This window comes from Solenopsis invicta, chromosome 3, assembly GCF_016802725.1.
Source record: "Solenopsis invicta isolate M01_SB chromosome 3, UNIL_Sinv_3.0, whole genome shotgun sequence".
NCBI lineage: Eukaryota > Metazoa > Arthropoda > Insecta > Hymenoptera > Formicidae > Solenopsis > Solenopsis invicta.
In genome coordinates, this window is record NC_052666.1 from 4,651,249 (window position 1) to 4,664,391 (window position 13,143).

At 56.5% G+C, this 13,143-nt stretch overlaps 1 protein-coding gene and 1 pseudogene across 2 annotated transcripts in view; both read right to left on the reverse strand.

The window, feature by feature from the left end:
• LOC113005769 overlaps nt 1-13,143 on the reverse strand; it is a 420,425-nt gene that overhangs the window by 223,172 nt on the left and 184,110 nt on the right. The gene's annotated exons all lie outside the window — the stretch shown is intronic.
• LOC113004305 lies at nt 7,892-8,073 on the reverse strand (annotated as a pseudogene).

Sequence of the window (13,143 nt, forward strand, 5' to 3'; positions counted from 1 at the left end):
CCAAGCAGAACCATCAATGCATTGCTAGACCTGTATGCCCGGGAGAAGTCCGCCTTCAAGGGCGCGAGCAAAACGACTTCAAACTCGAAAGAATCTAGAAGACCTTCGCAGTCAGAAACAAACGCGTTTATAGAAGCGTTCACGGGAATGACTGAACAGTTCAAAACCATTTAATCGCAGATCTTGGAATCAAACAGGATTCAACAGCATTTAATGCAGCAACTGCTGACTTTGTTAATCCATGGGGATACGAGGCGGACTCCAACGCCTGTTCTCCCACCAATGCCAGATCCGCCCGTCGTGGAGGAGCATACCCCACAAAGCCAGGGATCAACGCGTTGCTCTAAGCTCCATGTCTTCACACGCCGTGCAAATGCTTGCATCGCAGATCCCAGAGTTTGGCTGAAGCGACGACGAGAACATCAAATTGTGGATACAACGAGTGGAGCAAGTGTCGACAATTCATCAAGTGCCAGATGTGACCCACTTTGCGGCCACGTCCAAGCTAACAAAACTGGCGTGCCGCTGGTACGACAAAGGCCAAGGCCAGATGTTGGAGTCGTGGCACGGCTTCCGAGATGCTATCCTGAGACATTTCAAGAGGAAAATTCTATACCACACTTTATTAATCAAAAAGCTTTTCCCCAGGGGACAGTACCCCCTGGGGTCAATACAGTCAAAGCGGCTAGGCCGCGCGCAGAAACCAAAATATAGAGTGGGCAGGGGACAATCGCCCCCCCTGCCAGTGGGCACTACGACTAGTTTGGGCCGGGGTACGCGTCCCGGCCCGTCGCAACAAAGGCAGAATATCACATTCATCTCCCCAGCTCGCGCGCTGGGGGGATACGTTATCACAGTTGTGGCGCCCCCTGGGATATCACAGAGGCGTCGTCAGAAGTTAAAGATTCCCAGGGGGACGCGCGCGGCAGTTTTTACAATGGTTAAAAATTAAGAGTGTATAACGCGGTCACTCACACACGCTAAAGTACAAGATTTATTCGCGACATACATACTCGGACATATAGGGCCCCACAAACGGAATAAAAAGGAGGGGCCAAGACAAAGGCTCGAAATAAGTTACGCGACATTCACACACGTAATCGCGTCGTGCCGCTCTACTTCGTCGGCGAGCCAGCGTCGGCGAATGGCCCGAGGCGGCGTCGCAAATCCACCGCCGGCGGGGCGAGGAGGAGCCCGGTACTGGCGAGTGCCAGACACGTGCTCCACGTATATGTCCCTGGACCAGCGGATGGTATCCGAGACCATCAGACGGCGCATCAGTGACGCGTACGGGGTGCCAATCCGCAGCAGTCTCAGCACCGCTTCGTTTCTCGGATCCCACGACCCGAGGGCACCGACGACGAAGGCCGTCACGACCACACGGTACCCCCTGCGCTGGAGCTCCTCAGCTAGTGGCGAGTACTTGGCTATTTTCCTCGCCCTAGCGTCCTCGAAAGCCTCCCAACGATTCTCAAAGGGCACCGTCACGTCGCAGATGACGACACTCTTGGAGGGCTCGTGCCTGATCACGAGATCAGGTCGTAGCTCGCCAAGTTCCCCGTCGATCCCCTCGATCCGCTGGTTTACCCGCTTTTCCCCCGGCATACGACAAGCCTTCCAGAGGCGGTGCAAGACGGCATTGTGCCTCAGCTGTATTGCGGCAGAGTGGACGCCGCAGTGGCAGAGCACGTGGGGTAATGTCTCCGATACCTCCCCGCAACGACGACAGCGCTTGTCACCATCCCCCCAACGGCGCGCGCCGTTAAGAGGGAGCACGTCCAGCCGTGCCTTGTGGATGAAACGCCAATCGGCGAAGCGGGTAAAGCTGCCGCCACGGATAAAGTGATTGCTCACTCGGCACCGCGACGACACCTCGAAGACCTTACCCTGGTCCCGCTTCGCGAGTAAGGTACTCGCGTAATATTCCGCTACAGCTGAGCGCAACCGACCCACTACCTGGGCGCGCGCACCAGGCGGAATCTTCACCGTGGCGCCTCTGGGCCCCCGGCACTCCAGGATCATCTCCTCCGTCTCAGGAACCTACCGCCACCGCAGGGACAACCTCTCGGACTGACGCTGCGCGGCGTTTCTCGCCCTGGACCAGAGGGAAGCCTCCCCTCCGCCCCTCAGCCGTCCCTCCAGCGAGCCGGAGAGGAAGTTGGCGACATCGTCACTAGTAGGGGCGTAGCCCATCCTACGCTGGACCACTCCCCTCAGCGACTGCCACGCCAGTGTTCTGACCGCCGCGTCGCCGGCCGTAAGCATACGGAAGACGTGAGCGACGGACAGCACATCGGCGAGATCAGAGAGCGGAAGGAGGCCACATCCACCCCAGCGGGGAGGCATGTAGACCCCCTCCGCACTCGCGCGCTGAGGGAGGTTCAGCCAGGACTTGGCATAACGGCGTAACACCTTGTCAGCGGCCGTGAGGGGACTCTTCTGAACCCTGGCCCCCCGTAATAAGAAATCGAGACGCGGCAGGATGAAGGTAGCCATTAAGTCAAACTTTTGCCAAGGGGCAAGGAGGGATTGATCGACCGCGCAGAGGTCCGAGACGATGTCCGTGACGGCGGCGTAGGGCGTCTGATCAACGGAGAATCCCGTTGGAATGCCGAGGTGCGTATAAGGCTCGCCGTCCGCAAGGGGACGAATCGGTTGGCCCTGGAGACGGAATGACGTCGGCAGGCCCCTGCCGCCATTGCCCGCACCGATGTGCAGGGTGGCGCATTTTGCAGGGTTGAACCGCAGCCCCACCGACGCTGCCTCCCTCTCCACTGCACGAAGCAGTTCTCCCATTCCCTCAGGCGTCGATGACAGGAGTGCAATGTCGTCCGCGTAAGCCAGCGCGGAAAACGATTGCCCATGAAGGGCGTATCCGACATTTACCTCGGTGGCGGCATGCACCAACGAGTTAATCGCGATGTTAAAGACGATTGGGCTTAGCGGACAACCCTGTTTGACCCCCGAGCGAATGGGAATGGGCGCCGTGTAGCCGTCGGCGGTGCGCACACGCGTCGTGCAGCCATCGTACATGGATTCCCATATCGCTATGAGTCTCCGTGGCACCGCCGCTCCAGCTAGAGCACGGCGGATCACCGCGTGCGGGACCGATCCAAACGCATTGGATAGGTCCAGCCACGCGACGACCGCCTGCCTCCGAGTCCTCCGCGCGTCAGTCAGGATCTCCTGGAGGACGAAATTGTGTTCGTAACACCCCTCGTCCCTCAGGAAGCCCTTTTGAGCGGGACTGAGACGGCCGTGGTCGACCGACCAGTCGGTTAGGCGGTCAGCCAAAAGCGCGGCGAAGAGCTTAGGGACAGTGTCCCCCAAGGCGAGAGGGCGCCAGTTCTCCAACACGTTTGGGTCGTCCTTCTTATGGATAAGAAGAGTGCTGGAGGTCTTCCACGACGCGGGGACCGCCTCGAGACGCAGACACGCATTGAATACTGCGGTGAGGAGCCGCGCCCCCGGGTCCCTGGCACGAAGGTCCTTGTAGGCGATACCGTCGGGTCCGGGCGCTGAATTATTCATACGCCGGAGCCGGCGATCCACCACTCTCTCCGTGAAGGGATCCGCAAGGTATTCGAACTCCCCCGCTACGTCCGAGGGGTCAGTGGGCTCAGCCTGCACGCCGCCGCCGGCCAGATCCTCCCCGCCGCGGTACAAGCGCTCGAAATATTCCTGAACCTGCTGCCTGGGCACCTGGCAGAGGTCAGCAGGCCCCTGGAGGATCTCTCGCACTGCCTTGCGACGGTTTGTCCTGTACAGCGCCTGTAAGCGCTTGGCCTCGCGCACCCAGCCCCCGTGCTCCTCCTGTGACGTCGCGGGGTCAAGTGAAGCTTGCCCCGCACGACTGTCACCCTCTCCCCCCGGAGGCACACCTCCCCTCGCCCCCCGACGCGCCCCGGCGTTCCGCCGCCGATTTGGCCGGCCTTGGACGCCAGGCGCGGCACCGCCGGCCCCTTCCGTTGCGTCCTCCCCGAACCACGCAGCGACCGAAGCCGCGTACGCCTCCAGGTCAGCAATCGTAGCGACGTTCGCCGCCCGTTCGACCAGCGCGTCTCGGTCGGCCACCAACTCGCGCCTGCGCTGCCTGACGACAGCAACAGGCACGGGGTAGCCCCGAGACGGCTGAGCGACCGGTGCGTCGACGCGCCGCCGACCGTGGTGCCGCTCCCGGCCCCCGTGACGACCGACAAGGTTCGGAGGTGCTCCGCCTTCCTCACGGGGTGGCACGATGGGTAACGGTTGCGCCCGCCGACCCATCACACCGCGGGCACATACGGGAGCACACGGGTGTTCGGCACTTACCCGCGCAGAACCATTCCCGCAGTCTCCTCCTACACGGTCCTCCAGCGATGTCCCGCAACGACTTGCCGCCTCCGTCGATGGCGGTGGTCGGACGGATTGGCTGGAGTGGGCCGTATCTTCAAAACTATTGTTATTGATATCGCTAAAACTCCCACGCGGGCTCGCGTTAGCGCGGGAGTTCGCCGACGCTGTTTTCGCGGTTTCAGGCGTCGGTCTCGCGTGCGCGACCGGAGGGGACCGCGAGTTTGGGGGGAGACCAGGTGGAGTGTGTCTTCTCCCCGCTCTTCTCCCTCGGTGTGTCCTCCACGGTTCACCCTCGTCCCCCTCGCTGTCGGATGAGAGGATGATGGCCGCGCCCCGCCGCCGCCGGACCCCCACCCACGGTGACGATGGCGCCGTCTGCGGGGAGGTCCTCTGCTCGCCGGGTGTTGTTGGGACGACCGCCACGCACGGTGACGCCTCCAGGATGGTAGGCAGGAGGGATGCCCGCGATGGACTGCGGCCCTTTCCCGCGGGGAGTCCAGTGGACATCACTGGGCCCCCGCACGTTGTAGTTGTCACCGTGCAGGTCGTCAGTGTTGCCGGGAGCGACGTCGCGGGATGGGTGTTGGATCGGCCCCCCGTTGGGCTGCCGCGGGTGGTCTGCGGCAGACTGGGGGACCGCGCGGGTGACTCTCTCGATGTTCCTTGCTGTGCCGTGTCACTCGCGCTCCGCGACGCCGCGCTGCCTTTCGCCCCAGGCGGTGGTCTGTCCAGGGCAGCCAGTCGCGCCTCTAGTGCGCTCTTCTCGACTGGAGTGCTGCTCGCCCGACTCCTCGTCCTCGTTGCGACCCCGCCTTGGACGTTGGTCGGCGGAGTGCTGTCGGGCGGCTTCTCCTTCGTCCCCCCTGCTTTGCCGATGCTCGTGGCCGCACCCCTTGTGCGGGGGTGCGGGGGGACGCACTCCAGTCTTGCCGCGCTGTCGCTCTTCTCGGTCGGCACGCTCGTCGCCCGTCGCGTCCTCGTGGCGACGGATTGCCCGCCCGCATTACGCGCAGGCGGGGTCCGCCTGTCGAGCGGCGACCTCTGTGCCCCCTCCCCGCTCCATCTGGTGGTGGTGGAGGATGATGTTGATGCCCCCGCGACAGGTGACGTTCGCTGCGGGGGGTGGGAGGGAGCGCGTGCCGATCTGGTAGCGACCGACTGGCTATTGGCCGCACTCACACTCGCCCGCGTCGCTCCAGTCGGCGCGGGCCGTATGAGAGGTGTTGGTTTGGCCCGCGTCGTCGCGGGCCTTGCGGCCTTGATCTTGATTGGCAGCCTCACCAGCTGCACCGACAACACTCTAGGCTTGCCTGTGGCGGTCGTCGGCGGCCCTGCTGATGTTGCAGCTGCGGCGGCTGCTGCTGCTGATGTTGATGCTGCTGCTGCTGTTGTTGTTGTGTGGGGCATGGCTTGTGCGGCGGAGTGACGGCGGGCCTCCACTGGCGCTGGTGGGCGGGATGGTAATTCGCCCGCAGTAACCGTCGCGTATGAGGGGGACCTTGCCGCAGCGGTTGGCGGTGTTGCGCTTCTTCTCGTGGCCCCCGATGGCCCTGGCGGTGGGGTGGACCGGAAGGACAACCTCGGTTGCCGCGGGTCTTGTGCGGGTGGGTTACTCCCCCTCGGTCGCGCGGTTGCGCCGGTAGCGCGAGAACGCGCACCCGAGTCGCTCTGCTCACCGACGTCACTGTTGCCGCGAGTGCCCGGTCGCGACGCACCCACCCGGGAGGATGAAGAATTATTCGCGCTGTGAACTTTGGTGTAGTGCGCTTTTACATCCTTAAGGGGGTATCTAGACCCCCCCTTAAAGTTACATAGTGAGCATTTATAAGTGATATAATCCCCCGGGTGTTTTGCCTTGAGATGTTTTGCAAGGTGCGCCGCGTCGCTGAAGGCGCCCCCTGTACACGGTATCGCTGCCCCCGCGAGTCTTGCTTCCCAGCATCGGGGGCAGCGCGTTTTGTTTTCCCATTCGATGGGCAGTGGGTATTCTAGCGTTACCTCCATCGGGTCCGGCACACCGAAAAATTTGTGAGAAATGTGTGTGTACTACTGTGGAGGGTCCCGTGGCTCGGTAGGAGGGGTCCGCGACTTATGGTCCTAAATCGGACCCCCCCTGCTTTAGAGAGCTAAAATTGAATCTACTATGCGTGGGGGGCCAGTGCGCAAGAGTTTTTAGTTCGGTCCCCCCACTTTTTTCCAGAAATATCCAAAAATTGCCTGGGGTGACCGCGCGCACAACGTTTTCAAATCGGTCACCCCTTGGAGTAAAATAGATGAAAAAAGAATACAAATAAGAAATAAGGATATCGAAAAACAATTCACCGAGCCACGCAGGGTGTCCACGCACCCGAGTTTGCAAAGTGGACACCCCCTAATGGCGACGGCACCACGCCAAGGAGGCGGCCGCAGCGCGCCACACGCCGAGGAGGCGCCGCAGAACCGGAAGAGAGCCCGCGCAGGCACCACGCGCGGCAGCAGCGCCCGCGGCACCGGAAGAGCGCCCGCTCACGCGCGATGCGCGGCAACGCAGCGCCCACGGTGCCGGAAGAGCGCCCGCACACGCGCAATGCGCGGCGAAACGGCACCCGCGGCGATGCGGACACCCCTAGGGGGAGCGGGGGCACCGGAGAAGCGCCTGCACACGCGCAAAGTCGTGGACATACATGCGCCCGCGGATCCCCGCACACACCCTTGCGGAAGCGCGCCGGATACCGCCTTACCTTAGCGAGTATCGGTCGCCCCGTGTGGACCCCCCTTTACTTACCGGTGTGCCAGATCCGGCGTAGGTCCTCTATGGGCGCCTCCAGCCCCCCGGTTGGTCCTCCGCTCGCACTGGACACTCGCACTCGCGACTGTTGGGAGTTTGCCGCACGAGAATAGTCAAGGTCCGAATTGGACAAGAAGTTGGACAAAATTGGAACACACCGGCAAACTCCCCTTTAGGTTTTCGGAACGCGGCACGAGTAACTTGTACGAAATCGCTCCTCGGCTTACGCGACACTCACACTCGATTATATGTGAACTGAGCTTAAGATCGAGTCCGCCTTAAGGCTCGGCAATATGGCGGTCCATACCTCTAAGTGAGGTATATGCCCCGTGGCGAGAGAAGCTCGCCACGTGCTAAGTCGAGTGGTCTCTCTAGTGCGCGGCGAGAGATGGCAGTGCCTGTACTGTATTAGGCCGCCAGTATTGCCGGACTTAGAAATCTCGCAGCGATCGAGTCCGCCTCAAGGCTCGGCAATATGGCAGTCCATACCTCTAAGTGAGGTATATGCCCCGTGGCGAGAGAAGCTCGCCGCGTGCTAAGTCGAGTGATCTCTCTAATGCGCGGCGAGAGATGGCAGTGCCTGTACTGTATTAGACTGCCAGTATTGCCGAACTTAGAGATCTCGCAGCGATCGTGCGGCTAACCTATACCTGTCAAAAACAACACCGAACGCGACCGCGTGTCGGGGACTCAGAACACAGAAAATGAGTTTAAGCTACCAGCCCGGGCACGTTGGGTGACTCCGCGGTTTTACCAGTGAGCGCGACCAAGTTTTTTATGCTTAATCACACTCACTGGGCCGAACTGGACGGCACTGCAATGCCCAGTCGACCCGCGGCGGGGTCGGAGCAAGCTCCGGACACCCACCCGGCTCCAAAAATCAGTTTAATATTCTGAGTCCCCTATGGGGACTGTATCAGATATTAAGCTGATAAGAACAGATTAAGCACGCTTTATTAATCAGAAGCTTTTCCCCAGGGGACAGTACCCCCTGGGGTCAATACAGTCAAAGCGGCTAGGCCGCGCGCAGAAACTAAAATATAGAATGGGCAGGGGACAATCGCCCCCCCTGCCAGTGGGCACTACGACTAGTTTGGGCCGGGGTACGCGTCCCGGTCCGTCGCAACAAAGGCAGAATATCACATTCATCTCCCCAGCTCGCGCGCTGGGGGGATACGTTATCACAGTTGTGGCGCCCCCTGGGATATCACAGAGGCGTCGTCAGAAGTTAAAGATTCCCAGGGGGACGCGCGCGGCAGTTTTTACAATGGTTAAAAATTAAGAGTGTATAACGCGGTCACTCACACACGCTAAAGTACAAGATTTATTCGCGACATACATACTCGGACATATAGGGCCCCACAAACGGAATGAAAAGGAGGGGCCAAGACAAAGGCTCGAAATAAGTTACGCGACATTCACACACGTAATCGCGTCGTGCCGCTCTACTTCGTCGGCGAGCCAGCGTCGGCGAATGGCCCGAGGCGGCGTCGCAAATCCACCGCCGGCGGGGCGAGGAGGAGCCCGGTACTGGCGAGCGCCAGACACGTGCTCCACGTATATGTCCCTGGACCAGCGGATGGTATCCGAGACCATCAGACGGCGCATCAGTGACGCGTACGGGGTGCCAATCCGCAGCAGTCTCAGCACCGCTTCGTTTCTCGGATCCCACGACCCGAGGGCACCGACGACGAAGGCCGTCACGACCACACGGTACCCCCTGCGCTGGAGCTCCTCAGCTAGTGGCGAGTACTTGGCTATTTTCCTCGCCCTAGCGTCCTCGAAAGCCTCCCAACGATTCTCAAAGGGCACCGTCACGTCGCAGATGACGACACTCTTGGAGGGCTCGTGCCTGATCACGAGATCAGGTCGTAGCTCGCCAAGTTCCCCGTCGATCCCCTCGATCCGCTGGTTTACCCGCTTTTCCCCCGGCATACGACAAGCCTTCCAGAGGCGGTGCAAGACGGCATTGTGCCTCAGCTGTATTGCGGCAGAGTGGACGCCGCAGTGGCAGAGCACGTGGGGTAATGTCTCCGATACCTCCCCGCAACGACGACAGCGCTTGTCACCATCCCCCCAACGGCGCGCGCCGTTAAGAGGGAGCACGTCCAGCCGTGCCTTGTGGATGAAACGCCAATCGGCGAAGCGGGTAAAGCTGAGCCGAAAATTCTATACCACATTGCCATGCAGACCGTGGAAGCGCGAAAGCGGCTGCCGCTCAGGGAGTCTTTCCGCCAATACGCAATGGAGAAACTGGACTTGATGCCCTCTCTCGACTTGTCTGAGGAGAATGCAATCCACCTGCTGATCAGTGGGATCGGCAACCGACCTCTCAGAGAGACAGCCATCTCACTGAAATGCGGATCCATCGACGACTTCTTGGAAGAGATGCGTCGGTATCAGCAGAACCGCATAGAAAAACCGCGACCGACGCTAAATCCACAAGAGGCAAGGTGTCGACTGAGAAAGCTGCCGACAAGGAGAGTGCCATCTTCAAGAAATCCGGCGGCAGCACAAAATTTTGCGGGTACTGCAAAATTCAGGGCCAAAACCGGCTTGATTGCTACAAGCTGAAGAAGAAGGAGTTGACACCCGTAGCAACGGTCCAGGAGGCAGCGGACGAAGGTTCTTCCGAGGAGGTTACGGACGAGCGGTCTTTCGAGGAGGAACTGCTGGTAGCGTGCGTTTACGGTAGAGACCTTAAAGTAAAACGACTTCCGCTTACCGCGACTAGGCTTAACGGCGTTGCGTGCGATTGTCGGTCTTGGTGGACACCGGAAGTCCGATCTCTTTTGTGAAAACCGGCGCGCTTAAGCTCAGCTTTATAGCTCGTAACCGCGCGCTCAAACCTTTGCGATTAAAATATAAGGCGCTCAACGGTGTGCCGGTGAGAATTAAAGGCCTATTTAATACGACAATTATGTTGTCACTACTCGCGCATTTAGATGCGGAAATAATACTGCACCTGTTAGAGGCCGATAGGATCGTCGTGGATGTAATCATCGGTCGTGACTTCCTCGACGCGCACAGGATTACGGCGGTGTACAACTCGCGCGATAGCGATAACGGACGAATAACCCTACGGCCACCAAAATGTCTGCAAAAATTCGCAGAATGCGTCGACGGTCCCCAACCGCACCTGTATAACGAGATCATTACCGATTTCGATGCAAAAACGACAGAAAAACTCGTTGCTCTGTTGCTCGAAGTCGACCATGTGACGGGCGACAAAGTCGATGACGACTACGCGGTTAAAGTTCGACTTAAGGACGACACAATTTATGCATATGCACCGAGGCAATTTGCGCTCGCGGAAAAATTAAAAGTAAGAGAAATTGTTGATGATCTCCTTGCTCGTGACGTTATACAAAAAAGCTCTTCACTATATTGTGCACGCGTCGTGCCGGTGAAAAAGAAAAACGGGCAGATTCGATTGTGCGTCGATCTTCGCCCGCTCAACGAACGAGTGCTCAAACAGAAATATCCGTTCCCCGTCATAGAAGACTATATAGCGGTCATAGGGGACAAATCGGTTTTTACATTGTTCGATCTGAGGGAAAGTTTCCACCAGATTAAAGTACATTGGGATTCCACGAAGTATTTTTCCTTTGCAACGCCCGACGGTCAGTTCGAATACTACCGGTTACCATTCGGGTTTTGCGAATCACCCGCGGAATTTCAGAAGCGGTTGGTGAAGATTTTACAACCACTGATCCGAAAAGGGGAAGTAATCGTTTATATAGATAACATAATGATAGCAACTGACACAGTCGAAGAAAATTTACAAGTGCTTCGTGAAACCCTGACAATTCTTAAAAAGCACGACTTCGAGTTAAACACCGGCAAATGTCAATTTCTGCGAAATTAACACACCATCGAATATCTCGGTTACATAATAACGCTCGATGGCATCACGATAAGCGCGCGACACACCGACGCAATTAAAAACTTTCCGCGATCTCGCAACGTGCAAGAAATCCAGCAATTTTTGGGTTTAACCAATTATTTCCGTAAATTCATTAAAGACTACACGATTAAAGTAAAATTCTGCGGCACCTTCTGGGTAAAGTAGTGCTCTTTGATTTCAATTCAGAATGTTTCGCAGCCTTCGAGAATATAAAAAAAGAACTTATTTCGAAGCCGGTGTTATGCCTCTATAGCCCAACAGCAGAAACTCCGAAATTACACACCGACGCCAGTATTCACAGTTTAGACGGCATTCTGCTGCAAAAACAACGGTCCGGCGAATGGGCGCCTATCGCGTATTTCAGCCAGGCTACGAACAAGGCAGAGCAAAATTACAACAATTTCGAGCTAAAGATGCTCACAATTGTACGAGCCATCAAACGATTTCATATTTATCTTTACGGAATTAATTTCACGGATCACCGATTGCAACGCGTTGACGTAAGCGGTCAATAAAGCTAATTTAAACCCAAGAATCGCTAGATGGACGTTATCTCTACAAAATTATACATTTACGGTTAAACACAGATCCGGTGACAAAATGTCACATGTGGATGCGCTGAGCCGCGCGATTTGCTACATCGACACGCTCCCGCTCGAGCGAGAATTAGAGGTGCGCCAATCGTACGATCCGCGCCTGCGAGCGATCGCAACGGAGCTCGAGTTCAACGAGGATGAAAAATTCGAACTTGTAGACGGATTAGTGTACCGCAAATAGGAAGATCGTTCGCGCTTTGCAGTGCCGGAAGCTATGGTGATAAACGTGATAAGAGCACATCACGACGACATGGCCCACTGTGGCTTCGAGAAAACATTGCGCGGTATAATGCGATTCTACTGGTTCCCGTCGATGCGAAAAAAAATCATCGATCACATAGAGAACTGTTTGACTTGCATCTTAGCTAACGCCTCCCCGCGCGCTAACGAGGGGGAAATGCAGATTTCCACCCCGCTAAAATCGCCCTTTGAAAGTTTAGCAGTGGATCACTTCGGTCCGCTACAGTTAACGGAAGACAGATTTTGACATATTTTCATCGTTGTTGACGCATTTACGTGGCTGACGCCCACAACGACCAACACAAAAGAAGTGATCACACATTTGAAATTCTTGTTTCCGATCTTTGGGCGACCGACCGAGGTCATTTCCGACCGAGGCACAGCTTTCACATCTTCGGAATTTTCCGATTTCTTAGATACATTGAAAGTCGACGGGTGGCAGTGGCCTCTCCATGGGCAAATGGTCTCGCGGAGCGCGCCAACAGATTCTTGAAATCGACAATAGGCAAATTAATTACGACAACGTCCGAATAGAAATCGTGTATCGAGAAAGCGCAATATGTAATTAACAACACCTTTCATTCTGCGATTAAAACTTTACCTAATCGATTGTTGCTTGGCTACGAATGTCGTTGTCATAACAATAAAGGCCTTACGGATTTCATTGATTGGTTAGCCGATATAGATTCCGATATCGAGAAATCAAGGAATTCGAGCCGCGACGTTGCCATCGAAGTAAGTCAACTCCGAGCGTACAACAAGAATAAATATGACGCTCGACATTCCAAGCCGAGTAAATATAACAAAGGTGATCTCGTTATGATACGCGACCTTCAGGGCAAGCCTGGCAAAAGCTCGAAATTTAAATCGCCTTACAAAGGACATTTTGTGATAGCTAAGGCGCTGAATAATAACCGATACGTTGTGTGTGATATTCCAGGATTTAGTGTAAGTCCGAGACCGTACAACGCGATCTTGTCAAGCGATAAAATGAAACCTTGAATAAAATCCTTGGATAAACCCCCAGCGAAATTAGAGTAGCTAAGAGGAAAATGTAAAATACTAGAAATTTTACTTAACTATCTCCTTAAGAGTTTAACTTTTTACTATCAAAATTTGTTGTAATTCCAGAGAGTTTAAAAATTTCAATGTTTAGAAAATAAGTACTATTGTCGTACTGTAATCCATGTAATTTCTCTACAAATAAAAATATATGTACACCATTCGGGATGAATGGATCGTCAGGGATGGTCGATCTGTAAGATTGTAACTAACAGGCACCCAGTATACGTATCCGT